Here is a 5,635-nt window from a genome sequence, read left to right as displayed (position 1 = left end):
AGGAAAATCCCAGGCAAACCAGCACGAGCTGGTCACCCCTCTGCTTTCTACCATTACCAGCATAAAATGGAAAATGAATAGTGAACATGGAATTCTGTGAGATGTGTTACAAAAAGACAGGAAACAGATGTTCTAGTATGAATGGTTTAAGAAAGTTTCTTTCCCAAACAGATACCTGGGACAATATTAGAAGAATCACAGAAGCTAGCTAATAATGCAAGGGGAAAAGTGTTCCGAGAAAACTCACCAAACTCACAAAAAGGCCTTGATACTACAGAAAGTACAGGATATCCAAGAAAGTAGGACGGGTCCTTTGTGACTAGAGTCCAGAAAAGAAAGAAGAGGTGGCCTCGGGCCAGACTGTGAAGAGCTCTGTACCCATTTCAGTTGTCCTTTGGTGTCCGTGGGTGACTGGTTCCAGGACCCCCAAAATCTGTGGGTGCTCAAGTCCCTGATATAAAAATGGCAAAGCATTTTCATACAGCCTACACACATCCTCCCCTATACTTTAAACCATCTTTAGATTACTTATAGTAACTAACATAACATAATACCTGATATAATACCTAATACAAGTTCGAAGGGGCCGCGCGGGCTGGGGCACGAGGGCCCAGGGCTCCCTGCTCCTCCTCCCTCGACGACCGGCCCCACTGCCTGTAACCGCCTACTTTGAGACGGCCAGGGCCACATCTTTGGCCCACTGGGTCACCAACAACCCAGCGCGCACTCAAGCACTGCGGAACCTCCTCTACTCCGACAGAACCCCGCCAAGGAGCCGGAGCGCAGGCGCGGCCGCAGCCCGGCTCCCGAAGGTCTCTGGGAACAGCCGCGTTTCCCCGCCCACCAGAGGGGGGGGGGCAGGCCAGCGGGAGCCCCGCCCCCAGACCGGGCTGTAGAGGACGGAAGTGACGTCATCCCTGAGCCATTTCCAGTGGGCCAAAACTAGGAAGAAACTTGGAGCTTCCGAGGCGCCAGCCTTGCCCAGCGGCCGGGGCCGAGCTGGCAGTCGGGAGGCCTGACCGTGGGGACAGTCCGAGCCTTCTGCGGTGTGAGGCACGAGCCCTCCCGCGGATCCTCTGACACTCTGTGGGCGGGAGACGTCGGCTCTGCCGGGGTCGCGGCCACCGCTGCCCGGCTCCAACACCGTGAACATAGACGTGGAGTTCTACATCCGCCACAACTACCCTTGGAGCAAACTGCCGGCCAACGTGAGGCAGAGTCTTGGAAATTCACAGAGAGAATATGAAAAGCAAGTTGTACTGTACAGTATCCGCCATCAGTTACGATATAGAAATAACTTAGTTAAACATGTCAAGAAAGATGAGCGGAAATACTATGAGGAGCTGCTGAAGTACAGTCGCGATCATCTCATGCTGTACCCGTACCATCTGTCAGATATCATGGTGAAGGGCGTGCGGATCACACCCTTCTCCTACTACACCGGGATCATGGAGGACATTATGAACAGTGAGAAAGGTTATGACTCATTGCCCAGTTGTACTGCTGCTGACTGTCTAAGGCTTCTTGGCATAGGAAGAAACCAGTACATTGATCTTATGAATCAGTGTAGGTCATCAAAAAAATTCTTCAAAAGGAAAATGGCTCGTGATCTTCTGCCAGTAAAGCCAGTGGGGATCACCATAGAGGCGTGGTGGGTGGTGCAGGCTGGGTATATCACCAAAGATTACATCAAGATATGCACTTTGCCTGAGAAATGTGCTATTGATAATATCATCGATTCAGGCCCAGGCCCTCAGCTTTCCACATCACTAGATTACAATGTAGTACATAGTTTATATAACAAAGGATTTGTTTATCTAGATGTACCAATATCTGATGATAGCTGTATAGCAGTTCCTCCCCTGGAAGGCTTTGTAATGAATCGAGTGCAGGGTAATTATTTTGAAACTCTACTTTATAAAATACTTGTTTCAGTAGATGAGCACACTAATGTTACAGAGCTTGCCAATGTCCTTGAGATAGATTTATCTCTGGTTAAGAATGCTGTTTCAGTGTATTGCCGATTGGGCTTTGCCCATAAGAAAGGACAAGTAATAAATTTGGATCAACTTCATTCATCATGGAAGAATGTTCCATCTGTAAACAGATTAAAGAGTACTTTGGATCCACAGAAAATGCTCTTGTCATGGGACGATGGGGAGAGTAGGAGTCCTGTGCAAGAAGTTTCTTTGGCTACTGACACGGATACAAATAGTCAGGAAGACCCAGCTGATACAGCCAGTATAAACAGTTTGAGTCTGTCTACAGGATATAAAAAGCATATTGCATTTCTATTTGACTCAACTCTTACTGCTTTCTTAATGATGGGAAATCTTTCACCAAACTTGAAAAGTCACACAGTCACGATGTTTGAAGTAGGCAAACTCTCAGATGAGTCTCTAGACAGATTTCTTATAGAACTAGAAAAGGTTCAGAGCACTGGTGAAGGAGAAGCACAGAGATAATTTGATCATGCCTTATTCTGCGAAACACGATACTGTTTCTGTGTCATAATAAAGATCTAGTTGCACAAACTGCTCAGCCAGACCAACCTAATTATGGTTTTCCTCTGGATCTTTTACGCTGTGAAAGCCTTCTTGGTTTGGATCCTGCCACTTGCAACAGAGTTGTAAACAAAAATTACACGGTGCTGATTTCCATGGCTCCTCTCACCAATGAGATTTGGCCCATCAGCAGCTGCACCCCTCAGTATATCGGACCAGCTATCCCAGAAGTCAGCTCTGTTTGGTTTAAACTGTATATTTACCGTATCACCGGGCAAGGACCACCATCTCTTTTACTATCGAAAGGTGCAAGACTTCGAAAACTGCCAGACATATTCCAGGGTTACAGTCGCTTGCTCATAACATCTTGGGGTCATGATCCTGGTATAGTTCCCACATCAAACGTGCTCACGATGTTGAATGATGCTTTAACACATGCTGTGGTTTTAATTCAGGGACATGGTTTGTATGGGATAGGAGAGACTGTCCATGTACCATTTCCATTTGATGAAACAGACCTACAAGAAGAGTTCACCCGGGTCAGCATGGGCATTCATAAAGCATTGCAGACACTAAGGGACAAGGTGGACTTGCAGCATTTCTGTGGCTACATCACCATGTTGAATGCTTCCACCCAACTCCCAAGTAGAAAACTCAGTGATGCTTCTGATGAGGAAGGAGAACCTGATTTGGCGTCTGGCTCAGATATAAATGGAAGTACAGAGTCATTTGAAATGGTCATTGAGGAAGCAGCTATAGACTCAGCAACAAAACAAAACTCTGGTGCCACAACAGAAGCAGAGTGGGCTCCGCTGGAGCTGTGCTTTGGAATTCCGCTGTTCAGTTCCAAATTAAATCACAAAGTTTGTAGGAAAATCACCACTCACAGCCTTTGCAGAAAAAAGAGCCTTCAAAACCTTCTACATTCCAGCTGAAAACTCTCTCTACAAGTCCTTAATTTTGTTGTCTCATTCCAGGGAGGTACTTCAACACAGGATATTCACACAGAGCCCAGCTTTTCAAGTTTGCTTTCACAGTCATCTTATGCTGATACAGGAGTTCCACTTCCTGCAAAAAACTTAATATTTAAAGATGGCGTCTTGTCAGAATGGAGTGGACAGTCACCTGCCTCACTTCATATTGCTAATTTCCATTTGCAATAATTTGATTACACCATTTGTTGCTCTCACATTCTGCCTTTTTCCTTTCTTGATGTTAGCTTTATAGTGTCAGCCACTAAAAAGCCTCCTGCCGCTGCAGTGCAATTCTTGCTTCACTGATACTAAGTTTGGGGAATATGTTCATGTTTTCTGGCGTGTGTTCATTATTGCACAGCTTACTGCAACAAAATGCTTTTTAGCAGCCAGCACTGTATTTTTTACCTTGAGACGATCTGCATTTCTTTTATAAAACTAAGAATATCCTTTATAGGCTTTATGATGACTGTTACATCTGTAAGCAGTCACTATGAATATTGCAATGGTGATTTTATATGTTAGTTTATTAGACATAAATCTTGTTTAATTTTATATTTTGTTACCTACGCTTTAGGGCATCAAGGGAAGAGATGGAATCCTTCCTCTAAAAAGGCTTCTTGGTAGTGAAACTGTAAAACAGTGAACATCTAGTATTAAGAGGTAATGTGATAAGGCATTAAGAGTTTCCTTGGGTGTCTGTAAATTATGTGTATCAATCAAACATTGTTGAAGGTCTGTAAATCAGCATAGTTCCATGTATCTTAACCTAGATTTATAGAGTCTGCACTCAGACTGCGACTGTTCATTGACACCTCATGGGATGAGCTTTGGGAAACATTCTATTTTCAGATAGTGTTTATATGTGGACTTCTGTTATCACTCACTCTGGGCTTTATATTTTCATAGAGTCTTTATGGGAAAGTAGAACTTATTTTTCACATATAGCTGAGGCTGCTGTATGTTTTCACCCCAGTTTATTTTTTTTGTTTTGTTTGGTGGCTTTACAAGTAAATTGTTACAGAAGTTGAATTTAATGTTTCCAAACCAAGGATTGTGATTTTAGATTAGAGTTACGTATTAAAGTATTAAGGCTGTGTCTTCAGATCAGAAAACTTCCATGATAAACCTCCTTTGGAGACATACTCTTAAGCAGTGTGGATCTTAAACTTATGTTAATAGTTTTGGAGGAAGTATGGAAAATGAATAATTTCAAAGTGTTTGAGTCACTGATTCTTTTAGAATCCCAAATCTTAATTAGAATAAGTGAAATCACTTTGTAAACTTTTCAAATTACCTTCTTCGGAAGTTTGCGCAGCGGTATCGTTTAGTTTAGCTCTTGGAGGGTAACGGTTTGCTAGTTTAAAACTGTAACCAAACTAACTGGTCAAACAACACATATCTAAAACACTTAAAACATTAGAAAATTTGGGAATGTTATAACCTAACATTTTTGTGAGAATTTTTGTTATTTATAGAATTAATATTTGTGTATTTAACATATTTCTGGAAATATATGCCTTTCTTAAAACTATTAACATATCCATGCATTTAATACCATGGCCTATCTGTAGAACTGAATACTTTGGACCAGGTTACCCATGGTGCAGTCAGTGCTGTGTTTGGGGTAAATACGGTAACGTTTAGTTTTCTACTTTGTTTTATATAAGGTAGAAACCATATGTATGTTATGTATGTCTATAAAAGCAAAAGTACCTACTAATATTAAAATACTTTCTTATGAAAAAAAATACAAGTGCTAAGTAATTAGCTGTTAATACCGTATTGTTTAGAGAATTACAATAAGGAAAAAGACTATACCATGTTTAACTTTTTAAAAATACTTTTGAAGTAGAGGAAATCTGAGACTGTAGAGTCCCACAGACATAGCAGACCAATTGTATTGCAATAGGAAGTATTGCAAGGGGAAGGTTTAAAAAAAAGAAGAATAAAGTCCTTATACCATCAGGTTTTGCCAAAGGCCTCTCCTGCCAAGCCCTTCTTTTTTTTTTTTTTTTTTTTTTTTTTGAGGCTACCAAATACTGATACTGAATCAAAACCCTTTTCAGACATGGTGAAATGAGCTACTCCTCTTTTTTGGCATCAACCAAGTTAAATATATATGGAGAGGATCCAATTTTAAATAACTAGTGATGG

At 41.8% G+C, this 5,635-nt stretch overlaps 1 pseudogene; it reads left to right on the top strand.

The window, feature by feature from the left end:
* The first annotated feature begins 945 nt into the window (after positions 1 to 945).
* Positions 946 to 5,381, top strand: LOC101706121 (protein FAM91A1 pseudogene; annotated as a pseudogene).
* The last annotated feature ends 254 nt before the right edge of the window (positions 5,382 to 5,635 follow it).

Source organism: Heterocephalus glaber, unplaced genomic scaffold, assembly GCF_053883595.1.
Source record: "Heterocephalus glaber isolate CG9 unplaced genomic scaffold, H.glaber_assembly_v1.0 deba00001472, whole genome shotgun sequence".
NCBI classification, from domain to species: domain Eukaryota; kingdom Metazoa; phylum Chordata; class Mammalia; order Rodentia; family Bathyergidae; genus Heterocephalus; species Heterocephalus glaber.
The sequence above is the reverse complement of the archived record's forward strand: the minus strand, read 5'-3'. Positions and strand labels throughout refer to the sequence as shown.